The following is a 14,886-nucleotide window of genomic DNA, read 5'->3' as shown; positions in this document are numbered from 1 at the left end:
AGCTTGCTGAGGGTGCAATTCATCCCATCATCCAGATCATTAAATGGGAGAAAGAATTAAACAGAAATCTGTGACAAGTAACTGGGGACTGTAACAGCACTTCCTTAGCTGCTCCAAAAGCCACCATCCCACCCCGGAGAAAGAAGGCCGTAGTGGTTAAAACTAACCTGGCTTAGAGGAGAAGTCAGCTACAAACGCCGCATCTAACAAATGGAGGAAAGGGAGAGTTGATAGCAAAACTGTAACCCAGGAATCAGGAATTGTAGAAAATCGATAAGGGACGAAAGTAGAAACTTGTGGTCAGCAAATTTAAGGACATGAAGTTTTAAAAAGAATATTAAGAAAAGGAATCCTACCAGTGGTATTGTGTATTATGAGACAGAACTGATACATTTGATCAATAATAATGCAGAAAAGGAAAAAGTGGTCAATAAATATTTGTATCCTGTATTTTGGGGAAAAAACATCCTGTCATCCTATCAAACAATGAGGCTGGCACTTGTTCCATTCTACCAGTATCACTGGAGGATGTTAAACAGCAGCTACTAAAATTAGACATTTATAAATCAGAAGATCCAGGTAACTTGTGTCCAAGAGTTTTAAAAGAGCTGGCTGAGGAGCTCACTGGACTGTTAATGTTGGTTTTCAGTAAGTCTGGGGATGTTCCAGAAGAATGGAAGACAGCTAATGTTGTGGCAATATTTAAAAGGGCAAACGGGATGGCCTGAAGTAGTCTGTCACTCTGACATCAATCCTGGGCAGATGGGGGAGACCGTTTTGCAGAATACGCCACTCTGCCCCCATACACCACAGCCATGCCAATGCCGCGCCGGCTACGCCACACCCGGAGGTCCAGGCATGGCCGGGGTTCCCTCCACATGGGAGAGGTGCCTTCCTCCCAGCTGGGTGCCTTCCGGCGACCACCTGCACCCTGCGGCGTTGCAGACGAACACGTAACAAGGGCTGCACGAAGGCCACCTAGGGAGGAAGCACCCATGGGCAGCGCCAGTGATGTTTCACAGCAGTATGGAGCCAGCTGCCAGGGCTGTGCACTGCCGAAGGTCCATTGCTGGCTGGACGAGCCCCGGACAGTTCCAGGCATCGCCTTTCCAGGCTCCCATGAGAGGCCAAACAATCCTCCATGTCCCCATGTCGTGGGTCAGCCCCAGTCCAGGTGCAGCGGCCCTGGCCCTCCAGGCCCACCTCTGCCCCAGGTGCCAGCCCAGGCCTTGGGGATCAGCAGCAAGGGCCTGTTTGTTCTGTGCCGATTCCCTGGGCTGCTTCCTGCCTTTGCCCAGTTGCAGACATCGGTCGGAGAGCCGTGCTTGCCCGTCTCCTCCCGCCCGAGCTGCCAGCTCAGCATCTGCTCAGTTCGCTGCGGTGGGTGGGTGTTATCAGGGGGCTCTGACCCGTGCTCAAGAGGTAACCGAGCCCTCCATTAACCCTTCCTGGCTGCCATCACAGCTGTACGGGCCAAGGCCAAGCCACGAGCCAGAGCCCACCTGGTGGCCCAGGATGGATTTCCCACCCCCTCGAGCCGAGTAGGCACAGACTTGGCTGCACTGGCTGGGAAAATGCTCCCATCCGTCTCGACTGCGTGTCCCTGAACCATCCTGGGCCGGGGCTGCTACAGACAAGGGGGGGTCGTGCTACCACATCTATCGGGCTGCACACAGACCACATGCCCAGAGTGCAGCCTGGCTGGGGTTTGCACGGCAGCCATGGCGCGGGGGGCATCCTGCTGACACCTGGGTTCAGAGCAGACTGAGCCCAGGCTGCCTGTCGTGCCCGGCGCGGATGTCAGAGATTTGCAGACACATGGCGACGGCTAACTGAAGCCAGCGGGCGGCTCCGGGGTCCCGGGTGGCCCCACATCCCACACACCAGGGCCGTGCACATTGCTGGGGGAACCTGGGGTGCAACCAGCAGGGGGGTCACATGTGGTCACACGTGGGGTCATAGGAGGGCGTCACCCCAGAGGAACAAGCGACAGGGTGGCCAGAGCCCAGAAGGCAGGCGAGAGGGGCCCCCGAGTCGGTCTCAGGCAGGCACCAGCCCCCGGGCACCAGGGCCACAGGAACTGGCCTGGTTCTCCTGGCATCCGAGGTGCTGCTTGGATGAGAGACCCGCACGTCCAACGCCCGTGCAGGGCACCAAGCGCTCGGTCTCCACTGCTCGCTCTAGCTCCGCTCGGGCCCAAGCACTGCGCTCTCCTGCGCCTGGCTCCCCCTGCCGAGGCCAGGGCTCCCCCAGGCAGCACCTCCCAGCCCTGGGAGCAGCACCGGCCACGGGACCGTCCCACAGCGCTGGGGCGGGCACGGTGCCATCTCAGGGGGTGGGGGAGACGCGGGCAGTCGTGCGCTAGGAATGCTGTGACCCCGTTCCCCGGCTGCGGGGGGAGGCGCTGCACCGCTTGGCCACAGCGTCACCGAGCACGTAGGAGCGAGCCCTGCCCCGGCCTCCCTCGGGACCCTCTGGCTAAGTGCCGGGCTCAGCCGCGGCCTCCACGTCGCCCCAGGCAGCCAGCGGACGAGGGGAGGCCTGAGGCTTTGCTGGGGGAGCCGGGCCGAGCTCCCAGCACTGATGCCCGGGGAGGGGGGGGCACGGGCACTAAGGCGTTCCCCCCCAGTGCTCACACCAAGGCCACGTGGGGGAGAGGGGGGGACCTTGCTGATTTACACCCAACCCCCAGGAGGGCAGGTGCTGCGTGGACACTGCGCCCTTTGTCACCGGGCACCCCATCCGCTGGGCCCCTGCTGCGCCCAGCTCACCTCAGCCCCTTCGGGGCAGCGGAGGGCTGGGACGGGGGCTTGCTGGGGGCGGGGGCTCCCCTGCCTGGGGCACAGCCCATGAGGGAGACGGGAACCTGGCATCATGCTGCTGTGGCCCTAACGCTGGCCCCCACCCAGGCCTCGGGGCTGGTGCCCAGCTCTGAGAGCCCACCCCCTGCCCCGCCCCAGCAAGAGCTGCTCCTTCTCCCTGGCCACCCGTAGGCCCAGCAGCCGCATCACGCAGCCCGTACCCTTGGCATGGGCGCCCGGGGGCGTGAAAGGGGCAGTTTGCCCCCCAAAGCTAAGCAGCACTGTGACCCGGTGAGCGAGGCCCCCAGAGCCTCACCGTTATCTGCCCTGCCAGGAGCTGGAGCCAGCCCCAGCCCTGGGACAGGGCCCGAGCAGCTGGTGGGTCCGAGCAAGGGCCAAGCATGGGAGCTCAGCCCCTGCGGTTTGCTTGTCTCCCAGGTGCCCTCTGCTGCCCACACGGCTTGTAGGTGGTGCCAGGCTACAGCCCCAGTTAGGGGGGCTGCACACGGGAGGACCCCAGGGATCCCCAAGGCAGGAAAGCCCCGTGAGGCTTGCACAAGCAGCAAGGGGCTGAGCCGCACCCCACCCTGAGGCCCTGCCAGTCACTTCTTGCCATGCCCACCGCTCTCTACCCCACATCTGTCTCGTGGCTCCACCGCAGAACAGGGGGGCGGGGGCATGGCTCTGCGTGTGGCCAGGGGGGAGGATTAGGCAGGGCCAGGGGTGGGGCAGGGCAGGGCTGGCGGAGGGCCAGGTGCAGGGATGGAGTACGACAGGCCAGGGCGGGAACCAAGAGTCCAGCCTGTAGCGGGGCAGCCAGCACCCGTCATTGGTTCCCTCCAGGCCAGGGGACGGGCACTAGCCAGGGAAAGCAGGGGAGGAGGCTGCCCCCGATACGCCCCATATCCCCAGCAGCTGGGTCAGTCTGGGTTACAGCACCCACAGATCCACCGTTCCACCAAGCGCTAGCAGATGCCCGGGGGGGCACCCCCTCCCACCCCACTCACTGACCCAGGGCCCCCTGACAGAGGCCCTTGGCTGCCCCTCGGCACTGGCCCCCGTGTGAGCCTGGCGATGCTGCAGCCCTGCGAGCCCCTGCACCCCAGGGCCCCACTCAGCCCTCTGTCCCTGCACCCTCCACAGCACTGCACCCCCTGCCAAGCCCCCACTCATGGCAGCCCAGCGATCCTGGTGCCACGGGGAGGTTGGGCCTGCCTCCCCCCACAGGGACAGGGCCCAGCATACTTTCAGAATACTTTATTTTGTACATATGGTTCATTAGCATACGGCAGTCCCACCCCCACTTGCACCCATGTGTGGAGGGTGCTGGCTGTAACCCTGGGACTGAGGGGCTGAAAGCTGGGGGGGGAAGCTTAGATTCGTGGCTCCTGGGCGTGAGCCAGGCGTGGGGGTAGCATTGCCCTGGGGGCAGGAGGGGCAGGATCTGGCTCCTGGGGGGTTCATAGCGGCGATGGCTGTGGGGCTCCCTAGGCAGGGGGGTGCAGCCAGGATTGGGGGCTCCCCCGGAGACTAGCCCCCAGCACAGAGGGGGAACTGGGCTGGACACCCTCCCACCCGTGGGGTCTGCGGGGGGTGGGGGGAGGGACTTGTCGGGCCCTGGCAGTGCCATGATGGGCAGGCCTGGGGCATGCATCCCTGGAGTAACACAGAGTGAGACGCACCCGCAGCCAGGGCCTGGCAGAGGCCAGGGCACGCCCCGCTGCCCAGACCCACGCCAGGCCGCTGCTCTGGGGCCTGCAGGTCCCACGACCCCTCCCTGCCCCCAGCGCTGGGCTCGGCAACCCCATCCCTGAACCCAGCCACAGAAATAAAGTGCAGATCAACCCTAGTGAGAAGGGAGACACAGGGAGGGAGAGAGGGGAACGTGGGGGAGGGGTTACTGGAGGGCAGATCCGGGTGGGCTGGGGGAGGCCACAGTGGGAAGGCAGCTGGGGGTTGCTGGTGGGGTGCACAGCTGGGAGACACCAGAGAGGTGAGAGGTGCCAGGGAGCACAACGGGCTTTGCTGGCGGCACATGGGGGCAGCAGGTTGGCATTGCAGGGGGCACAGCAGGGCAGGGGGTGGGCATTGCTGGCGGGCACCGGGGGGCTGGGCAGGTGTTGCTGGTGGGCACAGGGGGCAGGCACTGCTGGGTGGCACCAGAGGCAGCGGGCAGACGGTGAGGGGTTGCACTGGGGGGTGGGCGTTGCTGCGGGCACTGCTGGGTTGCACTGGGGGGCGGTGGTGCTAGGTTCTACAGGGGAGCGGGCGGTGCTGCGGGCATTGGGGGGCGGGCGGTGGTGCTACATTTTACAGGGGGGTGGGCGGTGCTGGGTTGTACAGGGGAGTGGGGGGTGCGGGTGCTGGATTGCACTGGGGTGCAGGCAATGCTGGGGGGCTCAGAGGCGGGAGTTGCTGGTGGGTACGGGGGCGGTGATAGGCAGGAGATGCTGCACCCCAGAGAGAAGGAACAACGGCCCCAGCTCCCGTATTCCCATTGACCGTCGGGCCTGGATGGCTGGGGTGAGGGGCAGCCCCCCAACAAACACCAAAGGGCCCAGGTGTGGGGGAAGGGAAGACAGCCCCTAACCTTCACCGCAACCAGGGGGACCTGCTGGGCCGCCCCTCTCCGCGGGCCAGTCTCCCTGCTGTGGGGCACAGGCCGGCAGGCTCAAGGGTGGGTCCCCCCTCGCCGGGCTCTTGCACTGCAGCTTGGGGGGCCCAGGGCTCCTGCAAGCCCCCCCAGTGGGGCTGGGCACTCAGCACAAGCCTGCAGGTGGGGGAGCAGCCCTTCGGTCTCTAGTCCAGGCAGTGGGGCAGGTGCAGGCTGGGGCCCACCCGGTGCCCCTCAGCTACTGCAGGTAGCGATAGGCCTTGAAACAGTGGTTGCCCGAGTCGGCCACCACCACGTGTCCGTCCGAGGTGAGCGCCAGGCCCTGCGGCCCATACAGCGGGTCGGCCAGCGTGTTGATGTAGGACAGGAAGGAGCCTGAGCTGTCGAAGACCTGCCGAGAGAGGGGACTGTGACAAACCTGAGGGACGGTCTCAGACTGAGGCGGTTCTGGAACAAACTGATGAATTTAAACAGCAATAAGTCACCAGGAGCAGGTGGTCACCCAAGAGTTCTGAAAAAACTGTGAAATTGCAGAACTACTCTGTAACCTATCGCTTACATCAGCTTCTGTCCCAGATGGCTGGAGGAGAGCTAATGTGACACCAATTTTTAAAAAGGGCTCCGGAGGAGACCCTGGCAACTACAGGCCAATAAGCCTGACTTCAGTACCGGGCAAACTGGTTGAAACTAAAGAAAAGAACAAAATTGTCGGACACAGAGATGAACGTAATTTGTTGGGAAATAGTCAACATGGTTTTTGTAAAGGGAAATCCTGCCTCACTAATCTACTAGAATTGTTTGAGGGGATCAACAAGCACGCGAATAAGGGTGATCCAGTGGATACCGTGTGTTTAGATTTTCAGAAAGCCTTTGACAAGGTCCCTCACCAAAGGCTCTTAAGCAAAGTAAGCTGTCATGGGATAAGGGGGAAGGTCCTCTCATGAATTGGTAACTGGTTAAAAGACAGGAAACAAAGGGTAGGAATAAATGGTCGGTTTTCAGAATGGAGAGAGGTGAATAGTGGTGTCCTCCAGGGGTCTGTATGGGGCCCAGTCCTATTCAATATATTCATAAATGATCTGGAAAAAGGGGTAAACAGTAGGGCTGTCAATTAATCGCAGTTAACTCACGCGATTAACTAAAAAAATATTAATCACGATTAATCGCAGCTTTAATCACACTGTTAAACAATAGAATTCCAATTGCAATTAATTAAATATTTTTGGATGTTTTTCTACATTTTCAAATATATTGATTTCAATTACAGCACAGAATACAAAGTGTACAGTGCTCATCTTATATATATATATATATTTTTATTACAAATACCTGCACTCTGAAAACAAAAGGAATTTTTCAATTCACCTCACAGAAGTACTGTAGTGCATTCTCTTTAGAGATGGTGTTCCTAGCCTCTGTTTGCCAGAAGCTGGGAATGGGCGACAGGAGATGGCTCACTTGATGATTCCCTATTCTGTTCATTCCCTCTGGGGCACCTGGCACTGGCCACTGTCAGAGACCATCGTGCTGACCCAGTCTGGTCGTTCTTATGCTCTTTATCATGAAAGTGCAACTTACAAATGTAGGTTTTTTTTGTTACATAACTGCACTCAAAAACAAAACAATGCAAAACTTTAGAGCCTACAAGTCTAATTAGGCTAACTTCTTGTTCAGCCAATCGCTAAGACAAACAAGTGCGTTCACTTTTGTGGGAGATAATGCTGCCCACTTCTTGTTTACAATGTCACCTGGAAGTGAGAACAGGCATTCACATGGGACTTTTGTAGATGGCATTGCAAGGTATTTACGGGCTAGATATTAAACATTTGTATGCCTCTTCATGCTTTGGCCACCATGTGATGTTATTGACATAATCTGTAACCATTTAGATCACGGTTGCAACCACTCTCATATATTTGCAGCAAATATTGTACAAAGGTTATCGTATAAGGCGTCTAAGACAAGGTTATGTGTTGCTGGTTAGGATGATGCTGTCTGTTTGCACATATCATTTTGTATTTAAAGATATAAGTATTGGCTCTAGACTGTCTCTATTTCAAACTTCTGCTGTGCCTCTGGGTGACACCCCAGACATCAGCTCTGCCTAGCCTGCTGGATGGCCCATTAAGGACCATCAGTGGACACAAGTGACCCATTGAGAGAAGGCAGACATGCCTTGGGACTCAGCAAGGCATGCAGGGACCTGCCTAGGGACAAAACTCTGAGGTTTTTTCATGCCATGTGCTGGAATGATTGTCTTAGAAAGAAAGAAAGAAAGAAAGAAAGAAAGAAAGAAAGAAAGAAAGAAAGAAAGAAAGAAAGAAAGAAAGAAAGAAAGAAAGAAAGAAAGAAAGAAAGAAAGGCCACATGACAAGAGACTATAAAACGCTGCTGCAGCTCCTCACGAAAGCTCATGCTCAAATAAATTCGTTAGTCTCTAAGGTGCCACAAGTACTCCTTTTCTTTCTGCGAATACAGACTAACACGGCTGTTACTCTGAAACCTGTCTTGTCTTCAGTCCTTCTTGCCTCTGGAGGGACTTCGCTACAAACGGAAGCTCTACACAAAGGACTGAACGGCCCATCCCAGCTGGGGATGTTCTCCAGAGACTTAATTTGAACCTGCCGTTTATTCCATCACTGCTACAAGCCTGAACCAAGAACTTTGATATTGCTGTGTGTCATTGATTCCATTTCACCAGTTCTAGCTCTCATAGCTCTCTTATTCCTTTTATGAATAAACCTTTAGATTTTAGATTCGAAAGGATTGGCAACAGCGTGATTTGTGGGTAAGATCTGATTTGTATATTGACCTGGGTCTGGGGCTTGGTCCTTTGGGATCGAGAGAACCTTTTTCCTTTTACTGGGGTATTGGTTTTCATAACCATTCGACCCCATAACGAGGGGCACTGGTGGGGATACTGGGAAACTGGAGTGTCTGAGGGAATTGCTTGTGTGACTTACGTCTGACTTATGGGCAAAACCAAAGTCTTCTCTGTCTGGCTGGTTTGGTTTGCCTTGATGTGCATAGAAATCCTAGCCTTGGGCTGTAACTGCCCTGCTTGAAGCAATTTGTCCTGAATTGGCACTCTCAGCTGGGTCCCGCCAAAGCCAGCATTGTTACACACCATTCAAAAGACATGCTTCCATGCTAATGATGCTCGTTAAAAAAAATAATCCATTAATTAAATTTGTGACTGAACTCCTTGGGGAAGAATTGTATGTCTCCTGCTCTGTTTTACCTGGATTCTGCCATATATTTCATGTTATAGCAGTCTCAGATAATGACCCAGCACGTAGAATCATAGAAGATTAGGGTTGCAAGGGACCTCAGGAGGTCATCTAGTCCCACCCCCTGCTCAAAGCAGGACCAACCCCTAAATCATCCCAGCCAGGGCTTTGTCAAGCCGGGTCTTAAAAACCTCTAAGGATGGAGATTCCACCGCCTCCCTAGGTAACGCATTCCAGTGCTTTACCACCCACCTAGTGAAAAAGGTTTTCCTAATATCCAACCTAGACCTCCCCCACTGCAACTTGAGACCATTACTCCTTGTTCTGTCATCTGCCATCACTTAGAACAGCCGAGCTCCATTCTCTTTGGAACTCTCCATTCAGGTAGTTGAAGGCTGCTACCAAATCCCGCCGCACTCTTCTTCTCTGCTGACTAAATAACCCCAGTTCCCTCAGTCTCTCCTCATACGTCATATCCCCCAGCCCCCTAATAATTTTCGTTGCCCTCCACTGGACTCTCTTCAATTTGTCCACATCCTTTCTGTAGCAGGGGGCCCAAAACTGGACACAATACTCCAGGGGTGGCCTCACCAGTGCTGAATAGAGGGGAATAATCACTTCCCTCGATCTGCTGGCAATGCTCCTACCAATATAGCCCAATATGCCGTTAGCCTTCTTGGCAACAAGGGCACACTGTTGACTCATATCCAGCTTCTCGTCCACTGTAATCCCCAGGTCCTTTTCTGCAAAACTGCTGTTTAGCCAGTTGATCCCCAGCCTGTAGCAGTGCGTGGGATTCTTCCGTCCTAAGTGCAGGACTCTGCACTTGTCCTTGTTGAACCTCATCAGATTTCTTTTGGCCCAATCCTCCAATTTGTCTAGGTCACTCTGGACCCTATCCTTACCCTCCAGCGTATCTATCTCTCCCTCGAACTTAGTGTCATCCACAAACTTGCTGAGTGTGTAATCCATCCCATCCTCCAGATCATTAATAAAGATGTTGAACAAAACCGGCCCCAGGACCGACCCTTGGGGCACTCCACTTGATACCAGCTGCCAACTAGAGATCGAGCTGTTGATCACTACCCGTTGAGCCCAACGATCTAGCCAGCTTTCTATCCACCTTATAGTCCATTCATCCAATCCATACTTTATTAACTTGCTGGCAAGAATACTGTGGGAGACCGTATCAAAAGCTTTGCTAAAGTCAAGATATATCACATCCACCACTTTTCCCATATCCACAGAGCCAGTTATCTCATCACAGAAGGCAATCAGGTTGGTCAGGCATGACTTGCCCTTGGTGAATCCATGCTGACTCTTCCTGATCACCTTCCGCTCCTCCAAGTGCTTCAAAATGGATTCCTTGAGGACCTGCTCCGTGATTTTTCAGGGACTGAGGTGAGGCTGACCAGTCTGTTCGTTTTAAGAACACTTTCACTGCAGATTTGACAAAACGCAAAGAAGGTACCAATGTGCAATTTCTAAAGATAGCTACCGCACTCGACACAAGGTTTAAGAATCTGAAGCGCCTTCCAAAATCTGAGAGGGACGAGGTGTGGAGCAAACTTTCAAAAGCCTTAAAAAAGCAACACGCCGAAGAGAAAGCTACAGAACCTGAACCACCAAAAAAGAAAATCAACCTTCTGCTGGTGGCATCTGACTCAGAGGATGAAAATGAACATGTGTCGGTCCGCTCTGCTTTGGATCGTTATTGAGCAGAACCTGTCATCAGCAAGGACGCGTGTCCCCTGGAATGGTGGTTGAAGCATGAAGGGACATAAGAATCTTTAGCGCATCTGGCACGTAAATATCTTGCTACACCAGTTACAAAAGTCCCATGCGAATGCCTGTTCTCACTTCCAGGTGACACTGTAAACAAGAAGTGGGCAGCATTATCTCCCACAAAAGTGAACACTTTTGAGCGATTGGCTGAACAAGAAGTAGGACTGAGTGGATAGGCTCTAACGTTTTACATTGTTTTGTTTTTTAATGCAGTTATTTTTGTACATAATTCTACATGTGTAAGTTCAACTTTCAGGATAAAGAGATTGCGCTACAGTCCTTGTAATGGGGGAACTGAAAAATGCTATCTTATTTTTTTTTACAGTGGAAATATTTGTAATCAGAAATAAAGTGAGCACTGTGCACTTTGTATTCTGCGCTGTAACTGAAATCAATATATTTGAAAATGAAAAAAAATCCATAAATATTTCAATAAATTGAATTCTATTATTGTTTAACAGTGTGATTAATCACAATTAATGTTTTTAATCGCTCAACAGCCGTAGTAACCAGTGATGTGGCAAAATTTGCAGATGATACAAAACTGCTCAAGATAGTTAAGTCCTAGGCAAACTGCGAAGAGCTACAAAAGGATCTCACAAAACTGGGTGACTGGGCAACAAACTGACAGACGAAATTCAATGTTGATAACTGAAAAATAATGCACATTGGAAAACATAATCCCAGCTATCCATATAAAATGATGGGGTCTAAATGAGCTGTTACCACTCAAGAAAGATCTTGGAGTCATTGTGGATAGTTCTCTGAAAACATCCACTTAGTGTGCAGCGGCAGTCAAAAAAGCTAACAGAATGCTGGGAATCATTAAGAAAGGGAGAGATAAGATGACAGAAAATATCAGATTGCCCCATCTAAATCCATGGTATGCCCACACCTTGAATACCGCATGCAGATGTGGTCGCCATATCTCAAAAGTCAACAAAATTGATTAGGGGTCTGGATCCGTATGAGGAGAGATTAATGGAAAAGAGACGACTAAGGGGGGATATGATAGAGGTCTATAAACTCATGACTGGTGTGAAGACAGTAAATAAGGAAGTGTTATTTACTCCTCATAACACAAGAACTAGGGGTCACCAAATGAAATTAACAGGCAGCCGGTTTAAAAGAAACAAAAGGAAGTATTTCTTCACACAACGCACAGTTAACCTGTGGAACTCCTTGCCAGAGGATGTTGTGAAGGCCAAGACTATAACAGGGTTCAAAAAAGAACTAGCTAAGTTCATGGGGGATAGGTCCATCAATGGCTATTAGCCAGGATGGGCAGGGTTGGTGTCCCTCGCCTCTGTTTGCCAGAAGCTAGGAATGGGTGACAGGGGATGGATCACTTGATGATAACCTGTCTGTTCATTCCCTCTGGGGCACCTGGCATTGGCCACTGTCGGAAGACAGGATACTGGGCTGGATGGACCTTTGGTCTGACCCAGTATGGCCGATCTTTTGTTCTTATGTACTGCAGAGCCGTGGCATCACCCCCCAACAGGGTCTCCTCAACCCCCGGAACAACCTAGGCCCCTGCCCTGCCCAGTGCCAGGCCTGTGGGGGGTCTGAGCCACATCCTAGATTGCTACCCACCAGTGCCAGTCACAAGCTGGGCAGCCCTGGGGACAGCCTCATGGACCAGGGGAATCCCCTCCTGCTCCACATGTCACAAGCCTACGGAACTCACTGCCACCAGATACAAAGGGCCCAGGCACTTAGAGTCAAGGAGGGATGGGACATTTCTCTAATGTCAGAGAAGTGAATGCCAATGTGTGGGGGGAGGGGAGGAACTGCTGCATCAGGGCAGGACCACCAGCCTGGCAGGTTCCCAGTGCCCCCCATGCAAGTCCCGGCCCTCGCGCCCTACCTGGATCCGGCTGTTGCCCCAGTCGGCCACGATGATGTTGCCGTTGGAATCCACGGCCACGCCGGTGGGAGCGTTGAACTGCCCGTTCCCCTCCCCGTGTGAGCCAAACTTGAAGAGGAACTCGCCATCGGCGCTGTACACCTGGGGGAAGGAGAGGGGCTTGTCACCCCGCCAGCCACCACAGGGAGCCCCCGACCCAGCGCTTGGCTGGCAGGGACCCAGCCGGCTGGGACTGTGCCAGCACAGAAGGGCTAAGAGCTGGAACCTGGAGGAGGCGTTGGCTCGATGGAGGGCCACCACGGGCCGGGGAGCACCGGAGCGCGGGAGCGGGGCAGGTGGAAGGCGTGAGCAGGCCAAGGGGCCGGCAGGGGCCAGGCTGGGGCCTGGGGACCGGCAGCGAGGGAAAGGCCAACTCCGCGTTCCATGGCAGACGGGCTGGGTGGCGACCTCTTAACCGCTGCTGCTCTTGGCTCCCCAAGGTCGTCCCACGCTGGGGCCGGGACTGGTGAACCCTGCACTGCCCTCAGCTGGGCGGGGGGCCCTCCGCAGGGACACGGCTCCCCAGGGCCCATTGTGGCTGGAGGCGCTGGGCAGAGTGCAGCCGGTACACAGGTGGCTGGAGCCCAGGGGGTCAGTCTCTGGGGTGCTGAGGCAGTGTGTGCCGAGGAGAGCGGGATCCCGGGGGACTGGCCTGCAGAAGAGTTCCTCCCAGGGCCAGTCCTGTGGCTAGGTGCCGGGGTGCGGGCAGGGCCAGGTGTGATGAAGTGGGGCTGTTCTTAATGTTTCCTCTGAATACTGTAGGGGTGCCTCAGTTTCCCCTAGGCATTTCTTAAATCTCTAGGGGGTGGAATAAGGGGGTGTAATTGTTGCAGAGCAAAGGGCCAGGGTACATAAATGGCCGACACTCTGTCTCCTGGCAACTGATGGCCTGGGCCCTTGCCCCCTGCAAGGTGAGAGCTAAAGGGTTGGAGAACAAAGGAATCAGGAGACCTCCTGGCCCGGGAAAGGGACAAAGCCCAGAGGAGGAGGGGCTGGAGGGAGTTTCAGTTGGGGGCAGGCTGGGGACGTGGAGTGAAGTGCAGATGGGGTTGTCTGGCTCACTGCCCCCCAAAATGGACTCGACTGAGGGGTCCTGTTCTCTGCACCTACAAGCTCTGGTTTAGACCATGTTCCTGTCATCTAATAAACCTTCTGTTTTACTGGCTAGCTGAGAGTCACATCTGACTGTGGAGTTGGGGGGCAGGACCCTCCGGCTTCCCCAGGACCCCGCCTGGGTAGACACGCTGTGGGAAGCGCACGGAGGGGCAGAGGATGCTGAATGCTCCGAGGTCAGACCCAGGAAGGTGGAAGCCGTGTGAGCTGTGTGTCCTGCAGACAGTCTGCTGACAGAGAGGAGACTTCCTCAGAGTCCTGACTGGCTTCATAGGGAGCAGTTCCAGAGCATCGCCCGGGGACCCCGTGACACCAGGGCCCCACTCTCACCTTCACCGAGTGGTTGTGGAAGTCGGTCACTACGATCTCGTTCTTGTTGTTAACAGCGACGAAGTGGGGCCCTGGGAGGAGAGAAAGAAACCCCTGAACCTGCCTCAGCGCATGGGGCTGGGGCGGGCTCTGCTCGTCAGGGCAGGAGCCAGCTGGGGGCAGCTGGGGCAGGGGGAACCAGTGCCTGCCTCATGGCAGGGCAGGTCTGTCACCCCATCAAATGCCCGCTCTCCTGGGGATGGGGCAGGGAGGGCACAAGCCAGGGGCAGTGGAAGGGCCCAGGCCAGGCCCTGGAGGTTAGTGCACAGTGAATGCTGTAGGGGTTCAGGAGCAGCTGGTCAGCCTGGGCACTGGGGTGGGTGTGTGAGGAAGGGCAGTTAGTGACCACAGCAGCTGCCAGACCCATTAGAGAGGGAGAGACCTCAGCAGGAAACACCAGCCCTGCAGGGCATCATGGCCATTCACAGAGGACAAGTGCTGAGAAAGGAGAGAAAAGAACCCAGAAGTCCTGACTCCCGGCCTGCCCCCTGCCCCGCCCCAACCCACCAGACCTCACTCCCCTCCCAGAGGGGATAGAACCCAAGAGTCCTGGCTCCCAGTCCCCCCCGCTCTAACCACTAGCCCCCACTCCCCTCTGAGGTGGGAGAGAACCCAGGAGTCCTGGCTCCCAGCCCCCCCTGCACTAACCACTAGCCCCCACTCCCCTCCCAGCCGGGATAGAACCCAGGAGTCCTGGCTCCCAGCCCCTCTTGCTCTAACCCACCAGACCCCAGTCCCCTCCCAGCCGGAATAGAACCCAGGAGTCCTGGCTCCCAGCCCTTCTTGCTCTAACCCACCAGACCCCACTCCCCTCCCAGCCGGGATAGAACCCAGGAGTCCTGGCCCCCAGCCCCCCCTGCCCTAACCACTATCGCCCACTCCCTTCCCAGACAGGAGAGAACCCAGGAGTCCTGACCCCCAGTCTCGCACTCAGGCCACAAGTGTGCGCTGCCTGTCCAAGCGCCCGGTAGCCCAGCGGAGTGAAGGTCACCAAACTCACCAGGCTGGCCCAGCAGGAAGCCAAAGGCATGCAGTAGTAAGGACCTGCCGGTCGCGGTATTACCA

General features: G+C 55.6%; 1 long non-coding RNA gene across 2 annotated transcripts; it reads right to left on the bottom strand.

Annotated features, from left to right (window-relative positions):
- Positions 1–4,043: 4,043 nt before the first annotated feature.
- Positions 4,044–14,886, bottom strand: LOC144258869 (uncharacterized). 2 transcript variants are annotated; one of them, XR_013344805.1, is made up of 4 exons: positions 14,822–14,886; positions 13,783–13,853; positions 12,301–12,441; positions 4,044–5,806 (listed from the first exon to the last, which is right to left on the bottom strand). It is a non-coding gene; the product is annotated as an uncharacterized LOC144258869 (long non-coding RNA). The 2 variants fall into 2 exon arrangements; XR_013344804.1 differs by lacking the exon at positions 14,822–14,886 and having other exon boundaries at positions 13,783–14,295.

This window comes from Eretmochelys imbricata, unplaced genomic scaffold (genome assembly GCF_965152235.1).
Source record: "Eretmochelys imbricata isolate rEreImb1 unplaced genomic scaffold, rEreImb1.hap1 Scaffold_48, whole genome shotgun sequence".
NCBI classification, from domain to species: Eukaryota; Metazoa; Chordata; order Testudines; family Cheloniidae; genus Eretmochelys; species Eretmochelys imbricata.
The sequence above is the reverse complement of the archived record's forward strand: the minus strand, read 5'-3'. Positions and strand labels throughout refer to the sequence as shown.